The following is a 21,859-nucleotide window of genomic DNA, read 5'->3' on the forward strand; positions in this document are numbered from 1 at the left end:
CACACGGAATGGGAGTTGCATTAAAGGGACTAGCTTGCAATGCTTTCTACCCTAGTTTACACTGGCAATAACAAGTTGTATTTATATAACACCTTTAATTTAGTTCCAGGAGTGTTCCCAAACAAAATTTGACACTGAGTCACATGAGGAAATATTAGCACATGTGACCAAAAGCTTGGCCAAAGAGGTAGGTTTTAAGGAGCACCTTAAAGGGAAAGAGAGAGGTAGAGAAGCAGAGAGGTTTAGGGAGGGAATTTCAGAGCATAAGGCTTAGACAGCTGAAGGCTAGAGTAAAGCAATGAAAACTGAGGATGCACAACAAGCCAGAATTGGAGGAGCGCAGAGATCTCAGTGGGTTGTCAGTCCGGAGGAGGTTACAGAGAGGGGGAAGGACAATGCATGGAGGGATTTAAAAACAGGATGAGAATTTTAAAATCAAGACTTAGGAGAGAGGAGCTTCCCTTCTCTGCTAGCTATAAAGGTCATTGGGCATTTTCAATCCATTTTCAATCCAATGCCTAACTTATATGAGCCTACAACACAAAATTAGGGGGCAATTTTGTAATAATCACATTGAACTGGCAATATCAGTTTGAGAAGCCACAGAATTACAGGTGTAGGAAATGAGACTACCACACTGATAGAGTCAAGGGCACTCTAATGAGTTTGGGTTTAGGTAACTCATTGGGCAATGCAGACAGAATTGTATGCTACATCTGTAGCTGTGCTTTACCTGACCAGGGAGTACTTAATGCTGACACCAGTTGCAAAAAGTAGAAAAATGTTCAATTCATTGATATTGGTATCTCTCAGCTTGTTTTAAAAAAGAGACTTATATTTATATAGTGTCTTATATCTCTCAGAGACATCTCAAAGTGTTTGGAATATAATTAATACTTCAACGCTTATGTGGGGAAATAGCGATATTTTGCATACAGCAAGATCCCATATAAAGCAATAAGATAAATGACCAATAAATATGTTTTTGAGATTGAAGGAAGAATGTTGGCCAGGACATACTCTTCAAAAAGTGCCATTGGATCGTCAACATCTACCTGAATCCCTAGAGCCATTTATTCCTTAACATCCCATCTGAAAGGTTGCAGTTCAAAAATGTACCACTCCCTCAGTAATGGGGTGTTTATCTAATGCATATTGGGTTTCAAATCCTGGAGTGGGGCTTGAAGTCAAACCTCCTGACTAGAGTCGTGATTATGCTACTAGACTAATGATCCAGAGGTCTGGACTAATAATCATATCCCATCATGACAATTTGTAAATAAAAATTCTGCTAAAAAAAATCTGGAAATAAAAACATGGTATCAGTAAAAGTGACCGTGAAGATGTCGGATTTTTGTAAAAAGCCAGCTGGTTAGCAATGTCCTTTAGGGAAGAAAACCTGCCATCCTTAACTGGTCTCGCCTATATTTGACTCCAATACCATACCAACATGGTTGACTCTTAAATGCCCCCTTGAATTGGTCCAGCAAGTCACTCAGTTCTATCAACCAACTACTCACAGAAGTTCTAGAAAAAGACCCACCACAAGCTTCTCAGGGCAACTCGGGATGGACACTAAATACCTGCCTTGTCAGCCATGCCAACATCCAAGAGTGAATGAAAAGAGGTAAGTGTGCTACCTACTGAGGCAAGCTGATATATTTAAATAGCACAAACTTTAAAAAAATGTTCTGAGTATATGTTAGAGTTGCCAACCCTCAAAGGTTGCCTTGGAAACTCCAGGAATTAAAGACTAATCTTGATTTGCTGCGAGCAAAATCCTGGAGAAACATTGTTGGGTGTTAAAAAATCGTGTTTCTAAATTATTTTATTTGAACACTTTTGTCTATTAGTTAAAATATATTGGACATGGAAAAAAATGTAATTTGATTGACAGTCAAGAATCATTCAACCAATTAATGAAGAGTTTCTTTGTTTTCTGATTGGCTGTGGGAAGGCAGGGTACCACAAGGATGGACATGTTGGGTGACCAATGGTGGAAGTGTGTGGTGCTGGAAGTCATGTGATGAAACCTCCAGGAATATGTCCACATCTCTCAAAGTATCACTTACATGAATTGTGGCTGACCTCTGACCCATTGTTAATTAAAAGGATTAATTACTATACATTAGTGAGAAGGATCTGAAGACTGGGTAAATTCAGAACGACAATGATTTCACAGCTTGTTGTGTGGGACTATCCATGTCTAGCTAGAGCAGCATATCCTACTTGCTACAGCTTGAAATAGCATGGACAAGGCAGGCTGCTGGGAGTCCCTGAGGTGAAGGCTGTCTTTCTGCGTTAGTCATCCAAGAGCTGTAAACATCACATGGCTGTGTTTCCCCTATGGTACTGAGTGGGGGTGGGGAGAGTGGTAGGGAATCTAGAAGGTAAAGAGACATTGCGATTAACATCCCCTGGGACCCTGCGACTGAATGAGCACTAACTCCCCCGACTGGATCTTGTTTATTCATCAGTCTGTGGAGTGTCAAAGATATGAACAAAAGTCCAAATGGATGAGGCAACAGTAAGCACCTGAAGTAAGGTTGCCAGCCCTTCAGGATTGTCCTGGATCCCCAGGAATTGAAGATTAATCTCCAGGCCACTGCTGCACGAGCAACAACACCCAAAGGGAAAATTATTGGGGTATTAAACAAAATAGAATTTTTAAAATTTGTTTTGAACATTTCCATTTATTAGTTATAAAAAAATAGTGATGAAGAAAAAGGGCTGTATGACTGACAGCCAAGAATCATCCAATTGGATAGCAATGTGTCTGTTCACTTTCCAATTGGTCGTGGGAAGGTAGTGCACACTGTGGATGGACCAATGACGGGAGTGTGGGGGCTGGCAGTTTGAGGGAGGATGGTTTTGTGATGAAACAGCATTGGCAACCCTAATCTGAGGCAGTTTGTAAAGAGAGAGTTGGAGCTAGTTTAAACTTTGATAAGTAGAGGGTGCCGCAGGTGTCACCATCAGGGCCCCTTTGATAAAACAACCAGCACAAAGTTGCGTCAGCTCCCAGTGTGTGCAGACTGCAGTCTTCTGTGAATCCCAGAATGCTTCCTTTCAGCTACCCGAGAGAGCTGCATGTTGTTCGCTGATTCAATTAATACATGTCTTAGTCCAATATTTGGCACATGAAGTGGTAAGAATGTGAAACTTGCTACCACATGGAGTAGTTGAGGCAAGTGGCATCGTTGCATTTAAGGGGAAGCTGGAAAAGCATATAAGGGAGAAATCAATAGTAGGATGTTTTAATGGGGTTAGATCAGGGTTGTTCAACATTTTTGCGTGGGGGAGCCACATTACAATTTTTATCTTACATGGGTGGGTGGGTGGGGGGCCAGTGAGACAGTTTCGGAAAAATAAAGGCATTAAAAAGTTATCTTACTATTAATCAAAACAACAACAAATGAGAATTTTTGTGAAGAAGCTTTAAATGAGAAAATTAATTTATTGACTTACTTTCCCATCACTATGTCGGGCATTGATTTTGTGTGACACCTGGCATTTATTTGCTTGCACACGTATTCAATGTTTGCCCACACACTTCTTGTAGCAATGTGGAGTATTCCGGATAGATATCCATCTGTCAGGAGTGATTTTGATCTCTCTCTCTGTTGCTCTGTCTGTCTGTCTCTCTCTCCCTGTGTTCCCTCCTCTGTTATTCCCCCCTCTCTGTGTCGTCCTTGCTCTCTGTGTCCCCCTCCCCTCTGTCCCCCCTTTCTCTCTCTTTCCCCCCTCTATCTATCTCTCTCTGTCTGTCTGCCCCTCTCTCTCTCTGTCCCCCTCTCTCTCTATCCCCCCACTCTGTCCCCCTCTCTCTATCTCTGCCTCCCCATCTCTCTGTCTGCCCCCTCTGTCCCTTTCTTTCTCTCTGTCTGCCCCTCTCTCTCTGTTCCCCACCCCCTCAGTTTTCCCTCTCTCTCTCTCTCTGTCCCCCTCTCTCTCTCTTTGATTCCCCCTTTCTGTTTTCCTCTCTCTCTCTCATTGTTCCCCCGCCTCTCTCTCTCTCTGTTCCGCTCTCTCTGTCTCTCTCTCTGACAGTTGCAGGGAGCAGGCGTGCTCAGCACAGCAGCTTTGTGGTTGGTCAGTTTGTTTAAAAACATCGCACTGTCAGTTTCACAGCTGACAGCTGCTAAAGCAGGAATGCGCTTCCCAACTTGGGACAGACGCGGGGTTTTCTGGCGGGCTTTTTAAAAAAGTTGGAAAACCCTGAATCTGTCAAAGTTGGGAAGTGCATTCCTGCTAAAGCAGCTGTCAGCTGTGAAACTGCCAATGCGATGCTTTTAAAAAGGTCAGTCTGCAAGAAGAAGACAAAGGGAAATGCCCAATCTCCAGTCACGGACCCCTGGCAAGAATGAGGAACGGCCCTGGGTACAGTTTACATCCGGGGGCTGGATGGAAACCTTTGGCGGGTTGGATCCAGGCCCGCGGGCCATATGTTGGACAACCCTGGGTTGGTTGTAGTAAAGTGGGTGAAGGCTCATGTGGAACACAAACACTAGCATAGACGTGTTGGGCTGAATGGAGCTGTTTCTGTGCTGTAAAAATTCTATCTGGACACAGCTCCTGTAGGCAGCTTGATTCTAATTCAGTTCCCTTGTACTGTTGGATTTAACAACTTGACCCAACCTGTACTCTTGATCTCCTGACAGGGTCATCATCTGTGTAAACAAGGATATTTCTGAAACTCAATAAAACGCATGGGATGGTGGGAGTGGGGAAATCATAGCAAAATTAAAGGTCAAGTGATTTTCTGACAAAGTGTTCATCAAATTGTGTTTCATTTGGGGAGGGAGAAGACCCAAAAGCTATCCTTATCCAAGAGAGCTGACAAGAAATGATTGAGTGATGTACTTTCATGCAGTTTACGTTATTACATTATCTATTTATAAATAACCACAGTTATGAAGACAGTGCCTATTTAAAGTTCATTTTTTATAACACTAATAGTGGTGGTGTTGTTGTGAACTTTCACTGGTGGCACTCTTGCTGTCAGATGGGAATACAGAAGTTGAAAGGATTAGATAAGGAGGCTAGGTTGTATAAATGAGGCTTGTACTCCCTTAAATGTAGAAGAGTAAAGTGTTGGTGTCATGCCCAGTAAAGGCGTGTCCTATTCCTAGCTTTACACATGGACTGTATCCAGCATAGAATCTTCTGGAACTGAATTTTCCTTTTTTTTTTAAATAAAGCACAATGGACATTAAAAGGGCTGCATAAGATGGTTGCTGAGGGCCAGATGACTTTTGCAATTGGATGACCATGGGTGGAATGCCTCCCTAGAATGGGCATACCAAGACAAAACCATTTATGGAAATCACACCTTCCATTGTTTGTGGTCCTACCCAAAACTCACTATCTCTTGACTCCTAGACTCACTGCCATGGTGGGTCTGGAGGTGGGGAGAGCATAAAATCAGGTGGGATGGTGGCAGGGGTGGGGGAAGACCCCATCACCATCCCATCTCTGCTGAAATTTAGTGCGGGGTGGGAAGGCCTATGAAAGGCCTACCCGTCCCAATGCCAATTGAGGCCCTTAACTGGGTAATTAAGCCCCAATTAAGGGCTCTTCCTGTTGCAGCTGCAATTAGCCATTCGGCAGGTGGCCCTGTCACCACATGGGAAGCACGGCACAAATAACTGTGATGGGCTGCTTCCCAGCTCCGGGGGGGAGGGGGGGGGTGCTCGTTCAAAGGCACAGTGCCTGAATAAGGGATCCAACATTGGAAAAGTGGGGACCCACTGACCCATCTTGCTTTTGCTGCTGACCCTCCTCTCCCACCCCCAGCAATCCCCACTCCGCAAAACCCCTCCCGCCTTGACCTACCTTAAGCCTGATTCCAGCACTGTCCCTTGGTGTCTGGTCGCTGCAGCTACAGCAGCAGCCACTAGCTCCATGGTGGAGCTGCAACTGCCAACGTCTGTTTGGCCAGCAGCTCTGCAGGACCAGGACTTCCGATGACAGGGTCCTAAATCCTATGGAAGGCCTGCTGCTGTCCAGTTAAGTGCCTGATTGGCACTAAATTCAGCAGGCCTTCATAGAAGAGGGAACATGGGGATCATGGTGTCAGTTTCCCCCGATGTTGAGACTCCCGTCACTAGCATAAAATTCCCACCACTGTCTCTGAGCTCACAACTTGACAATGAGAAATGTAAGAAACCAGTTGAATCATAAGTAGTTGTGAATGGCCACCATCCATCCCCAATTGTGTAGCCATGTCTTCGAACTTCAAATCATTCTGGGTGGACAATAGAAGTATTGATCAGGTAGTCACATGACTGAAGATAATCACAGATAACAGATTTTATTATTCCAAGCACGAGGGAGTAACTGGGCAGTCAGCTAACTGCAGACAAGTCTGTACCATCGTGCCTTAAAAGAACAGGAGGCTGTAACATCTTAAGGTCTCCAAGCCTGTTCCTTTTCGAGTCCACCACTACAGAAAACTGACTTCCTAGTAATGAGACGACAAGCAGCCATCTTTGTGACCTGCTAAAAATCCACCTCTTTGAGAAAAGCCTGCAATGACTTTGATATAGGACTCTGGCTATTGAATCCACCCAACTACACTTCAGGAATGAAAACACCTTCTTCACCAGGTCTGCAATGCATGCCTTTTCTCCAAGCCAAATTATGAGACTTACGAACTATTCCTTTGTTTGCAATTGGTAAAAGTGCACTACCCTCTTTAATGGTGTTCTTTCTTGAGTATTCGTGGAGAGTGTGGTGAGTGAGTGACATAGCATTAAACTTGTGAACATATGAATAAAAGTAATACATTTTATTTAAACCCACAAAAAGCGTGCTGCTGGTTATTCAAATTGACGATACACTCAGGGGTGAAGAAACACACACATCTTCCTTGTCAAAAACACATTGATTACAGACAGTAAAGGGAAAAGAACTGGGGTTTCAGTTCACTCTCAATTCTGTCCATAACAGTTGGTCTAATTGAGGTGTTTAAGATGATTAAAGGGTTTGATCGGGTAGTGAGAAATTAGTTCGTCTGGTGGGTGAAGTCCAGAACGCAGCGGCATAACCTTAAAATTAGAGCAAAGCCATTCAGGGATGATGTAAGGAAAACAAGAAATGCTGGAAATACTCAGCAGGTCTGGCAGCATCTGTGGAGAGAGAAGCAGAGTTAATGTTTCAGGTCAGTGACCCTTCATCAGAACTGGCAGATATTAGAAATGTAAAAGGTTTTCAGCAAGTAAAGCAGGGGTGGGGCAAGAGATAACAAAAGAGAAGGTGTTGATAGGACAAGGTCATAGAGAATAACTGACCAGAAGGTCATGTAGCAAAGGCAAATGGTATGTTAATGGTGTGGTGAAAGACAAAGTGTTAGTACAGAGAGGGAGTTAATTGACAGAAAACTGAACAGCTTGGCCGCAAGAATAATCATGAAAAAATGAGTAGGCACAGTAGAAACAAACTAAAATAAAATAAAATAAACACATGAAAAAGAAAAAAGAAACAAATAACTAAAAAGAAAAATGGGGGGCCCCCGTCATGCTCTGAAATTATTGAACTCTATGTTCAGTCTGGCAGGCTGTGGCGTGCCGAATTGGTGAATAAGGTGCTGTTCCTTGAGCTTGCGTTGATGTTCACTGGAACACTGCAGCAATCCCAGGACAGAGATGTGAGCATGAGAGCGGGGGGTGTGTTGAAATGACCAGCAACCGGAAGCTCGGAGTCATGCTGTCAGACTGAGCGGAGGTGTTCCGCAAAGCGGTCACCCAGTCTGCGTTTGGTCTCCCCAATGTAGAGGAGTCCACATTGTGAGCAGCGAATACAGTATACTAAATTGAAAGAAGTACAAGTAAATCGCTGCTTCACCTGAAAGGAGTGTTTGGGGCTTTGGATAGTGAGGAGAGAGGAGGTAAATGGGCAGGTATTACAACTGCTGCGATTGCAGGGGAAGGTGCCATGGGAAAGGGATGAAGTGGTGAGGGTAATGGAGGAGTAGACCAGGGTGTCGCGGAGGGAACGATCCCTTCGGAATGCTGACAGGGGAAGGGAGGGAAAGATGCATTTGGTAGTGGCATCACTCTAGAGGTGGCAGAAATGGCGGAAGATGATCCTTTGGATGTGGAGGCTGGTGGGGTGGAAAGTGAGGAGAAGGGGAACCCTGTAACAGTTCTGTGAGGGAAAGGAAGGGGTGAGGGTAGTGGTGCGGGAAATGGGCCGGACACGGTTGAGGGCCCTGTCAACCACAGTGGGGGAGAATCCTCGGTTGAGCAAAAAGGAAGACATATCAGAAGCGCTGTCGTGGAATGTTGCATCATCAGAGCAGATGCATCAGAGACAGAGAAACTGGGAGAATGGAATGGAGTCCTTACAGGAGGCAGGGTGTGTAGAAATGTAGTCGAGGTAGCTGTGGGAGTCGGTGGGCTTATAATGGATATTAGTAGACAGCCTATCCCTAGAGATGGAGACAGAGAAGTCAGGCAGGGAAGGGAAGTGTCGGAGATGGACCATGTAAAAGTGACAGAAGGGTGGAAATTAGAAGCAAAGTTGATAAAGTTTTCCAGTTCGGGGCGGGAGCAGGAAACGGCATCAATACAGTCGTCAATGTACCGGAAAAAGAGTTGGGGAAGAGGGCCTGATTCGGACTGGAACAAGGAATGTTCAACATATCACACAAAAAGACAGGCATAACTAGAACCCATGCGAGTACCCATAGCAACACCTTTTACTTGAAGGAAGTGAGCGGAGTTGAAGGAGAAGTTGTTCAATGTGAGAACAAGTTCAGCCAGGTGGATGAGTGTGGTGGTGGCTCTGTGTACTAGCACTTTGTCTTTCACCACCCCATTAACACACCCTTTGCGTTTGCTCCATGACCTTCTGGTCAGTTATTCTCTGTGACCCTCTGTCCTATCAACACCTTCTCTTTTGTTATCTTTTGCCCCACCCCTGTTTTATTTGCTTAAAACCTATTGCATTTCTAACCTTTGCCAGTTCTGATGAAAGGTCACTGACCTGAAACGCTAACTCTGCTTCTCTTTCCATAGATGCTGCCAGACCCGCTGTGTATTTCCAGCATTTCTTGTTTTTATTTCAGATTTCCAGCATCTGCAGTATTTTGCTTTTATTTTATGTGGTGTAAGGAAACACTTCTTCACACAAAGAGTAGTGGAAATCTGCAACTGTCTCCCCAGGAAAGCTGTTGAGGCTGGGGTCAATTGAAAATGTCAAAACTGAGATTAAGTTTTCTTTCGGCATGTTTACTCAGGGTTACTGAATCAAGGCAAGTAAATGTAGTTAAGATACAGATCAGTAATGATCTAATTGAATGGCAGAACAGGTTGGAGGGGCTGAATGGTTTACTTTGTTCCAATGAGAAGATTGTGGGTTTGAGCCCCACTCCAGTGGAGTACTGAAGGAATGCAACAATGTTGATGGTGCTGTCCTTCAGATGAGACGTTTAACCGAGATCTGCTTTGCCTGGTCAACATAAGAACATGTGAAAATAGCAACTGGTCCATCCAGCCTACCCCACACTCATGATGCCCAGTGGGGTAAATTTCATGCCATAGTGTAAACAGAGTGACAGCGAATCAGCAGATCATTTTACATCTCTCCCCACTTTTATTTCCACTGACTTCAATAGAAATAAAAATGGGAAGAGATGTAAAACGTGCTGCTGACTCACCAGTTGCACAGTGAGTCAAACACACAGGAGAGAAGAGGGTGGACTTTTTCCAGAAAGGATCTTACTAGTAGGTTAATGGAATCAACATCAGATACTGGTGAGTGGGTCTCCACAGGTTTTAACAGTGATACAACATCCTATAATTATAACTCACAATAGGAGGCCATTTGGCCCATCGTGTCTGTGCCTACTCTTTGAAAGAACTATCCAATTAGTCCCAATTCCCTGCTCTTTCCCCATAGCCCTGCATATTTTTCCTTTTCAAGTATTTATCCAATTCCCTTCTTGAAAGTTACGATAGAAACTGCTTCCACCGCCCTTGCAGGCAGTGCATTCCAGCTCATAACAACTCGTTGTGTAAAACAAATTTTCCTCAATTCCCCACTGGTTCTTTTGCCAAATACATTAAATTTGGTTAATGATCCTCCTGAGACAAGAAACAGTTTCTCTTTATTTACTCAATCTAAACCGTTTATAGTTTTGAACACCTCTATTAAATTTCCCCTTAACCCTCTCTGACCTAAGGTGTAATGATCTTCTGCATATCCAGTCAGGTTTATTAGTCTTTAATCTTAGTGCAAGGAGCAAAATGTTGTTTACAAATATGCTCAATTTCTGTGCTAAGGTGGTGAATGACTCCCAGAGCCTGCGCTAACCAAGGCAGAATGATTTAAAGTATTATTATTTTACAGTCGGTCTCTGACCTCAACTACACATCTTAAATTAGCTGAGGTTCCCATTACCTCAGCAAGTAAACTGCCTCACACAGTCATGAACAGCTGATGTAATTGAACATATTGAACATGTACTGTAAATAACATGCCCCTCTCCCCCACCCCCCACACTCCCAATCCAGCCTCTCTCACACACACACAAGGCTGAATTTTACAAGCCCCTCGTGTCAGGGGTCGTGACGGGGCGGCCCATAAAATTCTGCCGGGAGAGGCCTGCCTTGACCCCCGACGTCGAGAAGGCCCCACCGCACTTTTCCGGCGATGGCGGGATCTCGGTGCGGCCAAAATATGGAAATTAGAAGCATTAACATGTAAATGAACTTACCTGCCGCCGCCAGCAATCCCACGCTGATTTTACCGCCGCCAATCGCAACTCGTGTGCCTTTGGAACTCCGTACTGAGTTCCGAGGCGAGAAACTGGTGGGGAGGGGGTAGGACTAAAATTATCAGGGCAGTGGGGGAGGCGAGGGAGCAGGGGAAATGTTTTTTATTGGCTGTGGGGATGGTGGGAAGGGGTTGAAGGGCAAAAGTGACGAGGTTGTGGGGGCAAGTTCAGGGTGGGAATAAAATTAATGTCTGTCACATTGTAAAACAACCATGGGGTGGGGGGTGCAGTTGGGTGAGGGCCTCCTGCTTGTGCTTTTTAATTAAGAAATTTAAAATGTCATTTCCCTTTAAAGGTGCCAATCTCTCACGGAGGGCTTGAAGCCCTTTAAAAGTGGTGCCGGCGCTAGTGCGGTGGCGCCGGACGCCATTGCTGTGGACGATGCAGCCGCCTCCTCTACCTCGTCAGGGGCGGCCGCTCTGCCCTCTCCATTTAAATGAGCCCCCGTGTGTAATATTGCCGGGGCTCAGCTGCGGCACTTCCGTGTCGGAAGGCTGCTGACTTCACTGCGCGCTGCCATGGAGCGCGGCCACTGATAAAATTCAACCACCACACACACCATTGATACACACTCACCCACTCACCACCCTTATGTCACTCTCTACAGACGGTCACACCGATACACACATTCCTACACACACCCCAGGTACACAATTGCCCACACACCCCAAGTACAAACTTGCAGCACCCATACATCACCACTCCATACATGACTATCCACGCAAACACATACACGTACACCACACACAGGGCAGGATTTTATCCTGCCCTTGGAGATGAGAACAGAGGCTGGGGTGCTCACAAAATGGTAAGAGGTGCTGTACCCAATGTTATCCGGGCTCCCTGTCATTTTGTCTGGGGCGGGGCAAGGCCAAACGTAGCCTTTGCGCCCTCAGGAAAATTGAGGCCCTTAGGTGGGGGCCTCTTCCCACCTCCTCTCCAGTTTTATTGAATGTGGAAGGGCCTGTTGCCGTGTAGAGATGCCGCCAGGTAAAACCATAGCGAGTTTGGGGGGTGTTCCTCCTTTGGAGGCAATCCATGGGCCTCAGATGGCCCACCCGGCAGTGATGGCTACCCATCCTGACAAGCACCACCCCACCCCCCGAGTCACCAATGCCACCCTCGTATTCCATTGCTGGGGCCTGCCTGACTGACCCCAACCCCACTTACCTGTCTGTCCTGGGGTCTCCGACATCTTTGCACGTCAAGGCCTCCTGCAGTACCAGCAGTGGCCACATCTCCCAGTGACGCTGCTGGACCTCTGATTGGCCAGCAGTGCCGGAGGCGGGAGCTCATCCCTTAAAGGGATGGTGTCTCTGACGGCGGGCAATTAATTGGCTGCCCACCATTAAATTACAACGGGGCTCCAACGGAGGAACAAGGCGGGGTCTTCCTCCCCACCCACCCCTTTCTGGCCTGTCACTAGGACCACTGTCGCCAGAATAAAATCCAGCCCACAGCCTTATCCCAAATACAGACACATACTTATCACTCAACCGTCTCACACACTGTACTACCCACATACATATATACACCACACATACACACAGACACAAACACACGAACAGAAACCATTACAAACTAGCTTATCCCTCCTACACAGACAGACATAAACACCCTCACACGTACCACCTGTCATACCACTGCCCACATCCTCATACACACACAGACAACCAAAATGTAAATTTAACTCAGGCACATCCTTTCTCACACATCCACCCACCAATATACAGATAAACAAACCCACATCACACACATATCCTTCTCTCACACAACCCTGAAATACCCCCCCTCCCCCACCTCTTTGCACACACACAGACATCAGGCTGGGCTATGATGTACTCTCACTGGTAATGCAGCATTCACTCTTTGCAGACTTACCTGTTACCTTGTATTCTTAGCGTCTGTCAAACTTACATGGGTATATTTTCTCCCCTCATCTGGAGGCACTGACTTGCTAGGACTCCGTGCCAGGGCACCTATCTAATCTATTTGGCCATTCTTTATTTCTGACTGTTCCACCAGGGGGGACATCATAGCCCAGCCTTATCCTGTCTGCATGCACATCCCAACAAGGGTCACTGGAAAGCAGCAAGAGCATTGGCTTACTTTTTCCCTTGTTACTCAGGGACATTGAGACCATTGAGAGACTTCCCCATATCAATTCCACATGAGACCATGCTTTGTATTCATGGAACTTTTTTGATTTAATTTTGTTTCACATCTTTGAGGTTATGTCAAGAATGTCAATGCTGAGTCATGGAACAACACCAGTTAGATACAGAGTAAAGCTTCCTCTACACTGTCCCATCAAACATTCCCAGAACAGATACAGCATGGGTTACAAAAAAGAGTAAGGCTTGTAGATGCATTAGGTATAATTTTCAAAAACTCTCTAGATTCAGGAATTGTGCCTTTGGATTAGAAAATTGCAGATGTGACTGTATTCTTTAAGATGGACGGGAGAGAAAAACCAGGTAACCACAGGCCTATTAGTTTCATGTTCTGTTAAGACCAAGGTGGGAGGAGTGCACTGTTAATTCAGTCCCACTTCTCCACAGGTCACACCATATCAATAAATTTTTCCCACTTATCAAAACAGCCAATTAGATACTTGATTGTCCCTGAATAAAGCACAACAACCAGCTTTCTTTAATCAACAACAAAAAATAACTGTTTATTATAAAACCAAGACGTAGCCAATAATGATGTAAATCTATATACGAATTGAGATATTAAAGCCCCTTATTTTCCCGAGCCCTCATGCACACGCACATACATCCAAAAACCGGTTAACTGGGAAGAAAAGGGATTTTAATTACAGCTGTTTCATAGGAATGAAGGAATAATAAAGAACTTAGTCTGTCATGATCTGGAAGGAAGTTCTTTGGTTTGGTGAGGTGTCCCAAAGTTGAATAGTTGGATGCCACTCCAAGTCTTTCCAGGTGAGGTTGATGAACAGTCTGTGATGGATAGGTGCTCCAAGAACTTCAACAGTAGAAGTAAGACCTTATGTGAAGCCATTAAGTGTGCAGCAACAAGGATCTTCTTAGGTCTTACAGCAGCAGGATTGCAGTAAAGGTTTTCTTTCAATATTCAAGATTTTGTAAACCCAGGAGGCATTAGGAACCACACTTGATGCAGGGATTCTTTAGAAACAGGAGGTAATAGGAATCTGCCACATCTAAAATACAGGGTTTGATGCAAAATTCCTTTACAGAGAGGTAATACTTTTTCTGGGTCTTCTTCTAATCTCCAGACAGGTCAAAATCAAATTTCAAATGCTTGCTTTTTGTCCAAACTCACTGGCTTTTTTAAAGTTCAAAACTGAAACCAAAACCTTCCTGAAACAGGTCACATGCCCAGTCATAAATTCTCTCTTGTCATAACATAGGGTAGCTCTGAGGTCAACCCCCTGCTGGTTTCCTTGAAATTACCAGCATTCTAGTCCTTGCTTATCAGTTCAGCTTTTGTTGAACTTCCTTTCAAAACATCCAAAAAGCTCAGCTATTTCCAGATTTCTCAACGTCCACTGAAATCCTTTTTCAGTTTTTAAAAATACAGAATCCTAAGTTTTTATACAAAAAAAAAATCGTCGTAACAGTTCATTGTGGAGACTGGAATGTGGTTCAGAGACAGAGGACCTGATTTTCCCAGCCCCGTGGAGACCGATTGGAGGCGGGGATCTGGGAAAATAGTGGGGCGCTGCATTAGAACAGCTCCCTCACGTATTCCTGCCAATGATTCACGGGGTGTGCTAGGAAGAGGATTGGTTGTCTGCACCACAGAGGCGGGCAGGCAATTAAGGTGACTGAGACCCCAATTAGGGGCGATTTTTGCAGCCTCCCCAGCATTTTGTTGCTGGCGGAGCAGCTCCCCGTTGCCTGCAGAGGCCACCAGCTGAATGGTGGCAGCCTCCCTGCGGCAGGCTGTGGGGGGGCGCCATCAGAGCCAGAGGCTTCATGCCCCATCGATGGGGCCTCCAGCACGAAAGGCCGCAACTGCAGCTGATCCCAATGCAGTAGAGGAGATACCCCTCCATCCTGATGAATCTGCCGGCCTCGATCTTTTTCATTTCTGCACTGCTGTGCAGGCCAGTCAGGATACCTCCATGTTGAGGCGCCCTCACGGTTCACAACCTGCCTCAGCAGCGCCCACCTCTCCCGATGGGGCTGCCTTGGCACCAAAGCTGCTGGCCCTGTGATTCGGCCGGCATTTTCAGGAACCCGCCCGCTGTCCTTAACAGGTCAGCAAGTACAGAGGTGGCCAATTAGGATGCGGCTCCTGAAGGATTGCTGAACTGGTCTCGCTGTCAGCAAGTGTGGACTCCTATTTGGTCCCAACGTCAGGGTACTGCAGCCTGCAGGAAAATCCTGCCAAGAGTGACTGAGCATTGGACAAGTATGAGCTGATCAAAGAGAGTCAGCATGGATTTGTGAAGGGTAGGTCATATTGGATGAATTTAGTTGAATATTTTGAGGAGGTCACTAGCATCTTTAATATACCTTCCAGTCTAATCCCACTAGTTCACGAGTTCAAAGTGAGAGGGGAAAAGTTTAGGGGGGATATGCGTGGAAAGTTCTTTACGCAGAGGGTGGTGGGTGCCTGGAACGCGTTGCCAGCGGAGGTGGTAGATGCGAACACGATAGCGTCTTTTAAGATGTATCTAGACGGATACATGAATGGGCAGGAAGCAAAGAGATACAGACCCTTAGAAAATAGGCGACATGTTTAGGTAGAGGATCTGGATCGGCGCAGGCTTGGAGGGCCGAAGGGCCTGTTCCTGTGCTGTAATTTTCTTTGTTCTTTGTTCACTCTGCTGCTCATTTGCATATCCTTTTTTCTTATTCATTCATGAGATGTGAGCATCACTGGCAAGGCCAGCATTTGTTGCCCATCTCTAATTGCCCTTGAGAAGGTGGTGGTGAGCCACTTTTTTGAACTACAGCAGTCCATGGGGTGCAGGTACACCCACAGTGCTGTTAGGAAGGAAGGAACGGCGATATAGTTCCAACTCAGGATGGCGTGTGACTTGGAGGGAACTTGCAGGTGATGGTCTTCCCATGTGTTTGCTGCCCTTGTCCTTCTAGGTAGTAGAGGTTGTGGTTTGGAAGGTGCTGTTGAAGGAGGCTTTGTGAGTTGCTGCAGTGCATCTTGTAGACGGTACACACTGCTGCCACTGTGCGTCGGTGGTGGAGGGAGTGAATGTTTGTAGATGGGGTGCCAATCAAGTGGGCTGCTTTGTCCTGGATGGCGTCGAGCTTCTTGAGTGTTGTTGGTGCTGCACTCATCCAGGCAAGTGGAGAGTATTTCGTCACACTCCTGACGTGCCTTGTAGATCGTGGACGGGCTTTGGGGAGTTAGGAGGTGAATTACTCGCTGCAGAATTCCCAGCCTCTGATATCTTTATCTTTAATATCTTTAAATCACACCCTGTCTAATCACATGCTCCTGCTCACTTCCCATAGCTTCTTTCAAGCAATTATTTAATACAACTTTTAAAAAAATTTAAGACTCTGACTCAACAACAGTCTGTGGCACAGAATTTCACATTCTTACTGGTCGCTGTGTAAAGGAATATTTTTCTGTCTGCCGAATTAATTTTTTCATAATTATTTTAAATTAATGCATCTTGTCTTGCACCCCAACAGTGGAAACAATCCATTATTCTTTACCTTATCATAACCTTCAATAAAAGAAAGACTCCCATTTATATGACACCATTCAGGACACCCCAAAGTGCTTTACAGCCAATGAAGTACATTCAAACAGTAATCACTGTTGTAATGTAGGAAATTTGGCAGCCAATTTGCGCGCAGCAAGCTCCCACAAACGGCAAGGAGATAAATGACCAGATAATCTATTTTAGTGACATTGATTGAGTGATAAATAGAGGGCAGAAGGAGCCTCAATTTAATGTCTCCTCTGAAAGATAGTATCTCTGACATTATAGTACTCCCTCAGTACTGCACTGGAGTGTCAGTCTACATTAGATGCTCAAGTCTCTGGAGTGGGACTTGAACCCACAACTTCAGACTCAGAGGCAAGAGTGCTACCTACTGGGCCACAGCTGACATCATGGGGGGAATTTTATGGAAGTGATGGGGGTCTCAGCTGCTGGCTGGAGAACCGCGAGAGACCCACGTTGCCTCCTATGAAGGCATGCCGTATGATGAGCCAATCAGGCACTTGAGAGTCCACCGGCAAGCCTTTCCTGGCATCAGGACCCTGTAGCAGGAGGTCCTGACTGCCGAGAGTTACCAGCTAATCTGAGGCCAGGAAGGCAGTGGCTGCTGCCGGAACGGCACCCACCGGAGGCCCAGGATCACAGAGCGACACACGCCAGAGGTAAGTGATGGCAGTGGGGTTTTGTGGCGTGGGGGGGTCACGGGGGAGGTGCCGGTAGAGAGGTCGGCAGCAAGGGCAAGGGTTGGCTCACAGCGGCCCCACCCCCTTCCTGATGCTGGGTCCCTCGACCAGGTACTGAGTACCTTTGACCAAGGGACCCCACCCCCGCCCCCCCAGTGGATCGTATCAAACAACATGTCCCTTGCACTGTTCACAACGGGCAAGACACAGGCCGTACCCAACCAGCCTGTGCATGCAAAACTCAAAACACAGTGTCCAACATTAGATGTGATTCTGCGATTGGACAACATTTACTAAATAATCCTCAGTGTGCTAAGAATTATGCTGACAACCAATTTAAGATTGTCAGTTGGGCTCGCAGTGTGGCGCATTTGCGCATACTGGAAGCTACATATATTAATACACAGGGCCCTGTTCTTTGCAGACAGAAAGAACATGTTATGACTGAGGTGGGAGTAATGCACTGTCAATTCAGTCCCATTACTCCACAGGTTACAGCATATTATTAAAGTTTCCCACCTACTGGAAATTAGTCAAATTAAACACTTTATTAACCCCGCAGAATAAAACACACCAAAGTAGGTATCTTTAAACAACAACAAATTAATTATTTATTAATAAACTAAATCTTAAACAATACTGAGATAAATCTATGTCTGAAAATATGTTATAACTTCTTATTCCTCCTAACCCTCATGCACACACACGTACAAGCAGAAACCAATGGTTAACCAGTTCTAAAATGATGTTTTAAATTAGAACTGTTTCTTAGGAATAAAAAAACAACTGGGTTGTAAGTCTTGGTGGGTTACGTTCCCAATTTGGTGAGGTGTCCCAGAGTCGAATAGCCAGATGTCACTCAAAGTCTCCAGGCGAGTTTGATGAACAGTCTGTAATGGATAGACGTTCATGGTACTTCAGCTGCAGTAGGCGTCACACAGATCTTTCAACAAGGAGTTTAACAACAGGTCTGTTTAGATTTTGAATTCGCAGTCGATCAGTGGAAACTTTACTGAGTTTCCAGAACTCCCAGAAACACAAAAGACAACAGAAAGTCACTCATGAGGCAGAGACTTCTTAGAGACTGGAGGTAAAAAGGAATTTGCTACCTCTCTCTGGATATTGATTACCATTGAAGTCAATGGAAATGATTAAGAGATGTATAATGGGCAGCTGAATCGATATCGCCCATTTACCACTTTTGCCCATTGTTCACATTACTCTCATTCATATTCCCATCAAAAATTCCCATGTCCAGATTTGTAAATATATAATTTGTACACTGCCAAAGTTGGGATGCTACAATTGGGCTCAGTGCACCAGGACTATAAAGTGAGGGGTAGTACCTGGTCTCTGACAATTATCCAGTGATGCCCCACTCAAAGTGCAACTTCTGGATTTGATTGAGAACAGGATTCAGTTCAGTTGTGAAGCCTCCCTTCCACCACTCCATGTCGAATAGCCTGCTAACATTCACCCTCTAGGCTTGCCCTTAATGAAATGCCATGATGGCTGAGACACCAGAGGAGGGATGACAACACAAGATGGTATCTCAATGAGTGTTGGAGCCTTCAGAAGGTAGGGGAAAAGAGAGAGAAATATAGTCACGCAGTGCTCAGAAAATAAATGGCCCCACAAGGCAAGGTTGGGGGGGGGGTGGGGGGTGCCTCAAAGGATGGTAATCTGCCAATGTTTCCCCTCAACGCCACCCCCCCCCCCCACCCCGAACAACCAGAATTCACTTTGTCTGATGTCTCGATTGACAAACTGACACACTTGACAAGTTGCTGTAAAATTAACTGCCGCTCCAGACTCTGAATCAAGCTGAGTACCCTTCGGAATGTCTAATAATAACCATTGCCCTGTTATCTCTGCTCTTTAACCATCTGACATTAACCTCAATGAGCAACGTGCCTCCCTTCAGTGATTCACAGTAAGTCACAACACAGGTTTAAATTTTGTTTCCCATACACTCTAAGTGAGGTAATGGGATTAAAATTAGATCCCTGACAATCAAACATAATGCAAGGGCACCTTGTTCAACCCATGAATATCTTTTCCTCCTTTTTTGTGTGGGGGGGGGGGTGTGGGGAGGGATAGTGGGGCGGGGGGCAGGGTGAAATTTGGGTATTTGCTGAAGGATATTAATGCTGGGTGAACAATACCTGGTGTGAGTAAGGACACAGGCAGTAGAGTTTTGGATGACCTTAAGTTTATGGATGGTAGAACCTGGCAGGCCGTCCAGAAGTGTGTTCAAATAGTCAAGTCTAGAGATTATAAAAGGCATGGATGAGGGTTTCAGCAGCAGATGAACTGAGGCAGGGGCAGAGTCATGGAAACTCTCTCTCCCAAAAGGCTGTGGATTCTTGGGGACAATCGGAGCTTTCAAGACTCAAATTGATAGATTTTTATTTGGCAAGGTATCAAAGAGTCTGGAGCAAAGGTGAATAAATGGAGCTGAGGTGCAGATTAGCCATGATCTAGTTAAATGCAAAGTAGGTTCGAGGGACTGAATGGCCTTCTCCTGTTACTGATGTTCTAATGTTCTGGTACCACACAGGAAGATTGTACAAGCTCAAACATCTATGGGTCATTTGATCCCAGCTTAAGGGCCAAAATTCCCCTGCCCAGAACCTCACGCCAGAGGAAGAGTGGCTAGAAAGGAATTGGCCCCAGTCTGGGATCTGCCAGGTGGTTGGTATATTGGGCATGGAGTCGTGTAACGGCCAGAACCAGCCCAGGTCTTGGCTTGGATCCTCGAAGAAACTTTGACTCCTGGGGCCTTGAGGCTTTCATTCTGTGCCGCTGCTGGTGTCTGCTCTCCATCATACCCCCTGCCTGAATGCAGCCCCCACACTCATCCACCACCGCCAACCTATGGCGACACCCGAGATGCACCTTCAGCATTGCAGGCATTTGCAGGAATGCTTATAATCAGGAACAGCTCCCTGATACGGTTCTGGGCAGAGGAATCATAGAATGACATAGCACAGAAAGAGGACACACAGCCCATTGGGCCAGTACCAGCTCTTTGAAAAAGCTATCCTATTTGTCTCACTCCCCTTCTCTTTCCCCACAACCCTAAATTTTTTTATTTTTCAAGTATTCATCCAATTCTCTTTAGAAAGTTACTATTGAATCTGCTTCCACTACCCTCATCCCTGGAATCATCCCAGTAAATTTCTGCACCCTCTCCAAGGCCTTGACATCCTTGCTAAAGTATGATGCTCAGAATTGGATGTAATACTTCAGCTGAGGCCTAAGCAGTGATTCATAAAGATTTAACATAACTTCCTTGCTTTTGCACTCTATATCTCTATTAATAAAGCCAAAGATCCCATTTTTTTTAAAACAGCCTTGTCAACTTGTCATGCCATCTCCAGACTTTTGTGTGTACCTCACTCCCAAGGATGCTGTTCCTTATGCCAGGATCAATGACTCTTGATGTTTAGTTTAGTTTAGAGATACAGCACTGAAACAGGCCCTTCGGCCCACCAAGTCTGTGCCGACCATCAACCACCCATTTATACTAATAATACACTAATCCCATATTCCTACCACATCCCCACATGTCCCTAAAGTTCCCTACCAGCTACCTATACTAGGAGCAATTTATAATGGCCAATTTACCTACCAACCTGCAAGTCTTTTGGCTGTGGGAGGAAACCGGAGCACCCGGAGAAAACCCACGCAGACACAGGGAGAACTTGCAAACTCCACACAGGCAGTACCCAGAATTGAACCCAGGTCGCTGGAGCTGTGAGGCTGCGGTGCTAACCACTGCGCCACTGTGCCGCCCCTGATCCTTGGGCTTCCACTGATAGTAAGGTGAGAGGGAGTTCAATTGGACAGGCAGATGAATGAAAAGGAGTTTGCAGGGATATGGGAACAGGGCAGGTTAGCATGATGAAAACTGGTCTATCAAGCCTGCTCCACACTCATGATACTTGGAGCGTGATGAATTGACACTTCCTACCGCCACTGGATAATTCCACACCCCACACTTTCAGCTGTATCACAGACAGCATGGATTGAACAATTGGGGTTACAGTATTGTTGCTTTATCTCCAACCTACATGCCTTGTAAATGGAGCACCCTGCTGCGAACGTGGAATCTTGTATAAATCCTAACCATTGTACCTCCAATTGTAGAAAAGTGTGTAGCCAAAGTAACAGTGAGTTCAGAATGCTCACTGTTATTAATGCACAAGTCAGCTAGTGAATTCAGGCAAAGAAGGGATAGGCCATGAGTTGTGAATTGCCACAAGTTGCTGGACGATTTGTACCACTCTGCCTTTAGCCTTGCAAAAATGGGAGCTCGTCCTTAACCTTTCTGAGTGTCAGGAAATTTTCACATTGATTAACCATTAAACTTGCCACAGAGAGTTAGGTCTAACACTTCACAGCTTAAGCACCTTGTTAATGATGAGTCTTCTGTTCCTGCAATGCCAATCAACCTTTCTGCCCAGAAAGGGAACAATTTGAACTGTGGAGTTTAATTCCTACAAGTAGCAAATCCTTCTTAGAGATTTAAAATAGGTTACATTTTCAATGTTTATATTTTTTCTTACCTTTCCTTTCTATTTCTTTTCTTTCTTTCTCTGTCTTAATCCAATCTTTCTTTTTTCTCTTTATTACTCTTTCTATACCTGATTTGACTCTAATTCACCCTAGTGCTTTTTCCCTCTGTTTCTTCATAATCCTTAAATC

At 45.4% G+C, this 21,859-nt stretch overlaps 1 protein-coding gene across 4 annotated transcripts in view; it reads left to right on the top strand.

The window, feature by feature from the left end:
* The window catches only part of LOC137347225 (dnaJ homolog subfamily C member 5-like), a 57,161-nt gene that overhangs the window by 25,003 nt on the left and 10,299 nt on the right, over positions 1–21,859 (top strand). The window contains exon 6 of one of the 4 annotated variants that reach the window (XM_068011471.1): positions 2,478–3,300. The exons of 2 other annotated variants lie outside the window; for them this stretch is intronic. The gene's annotated coding sequence lies outside the window, so the exon portion shown is untranslated. One more of the 4 variants, XM_068011472.1, reaches the window with a different exon arrangement.

The sequence above is a fragment of the Heterodontus francisci genome, chromosome 31 (assembly GCF_036365525.1).
Source record: "Heterodontus francisci isolate sHetFra1 chromosome 31, sHetFra1.hap1, whole genome shotgun sequence".
NCBI lineage: Eukaryota > Metazoa > Chordata > Chondrichthyes > Heterodontiformes > Heterodontidae > Heterodontus > Heterodontus francisci.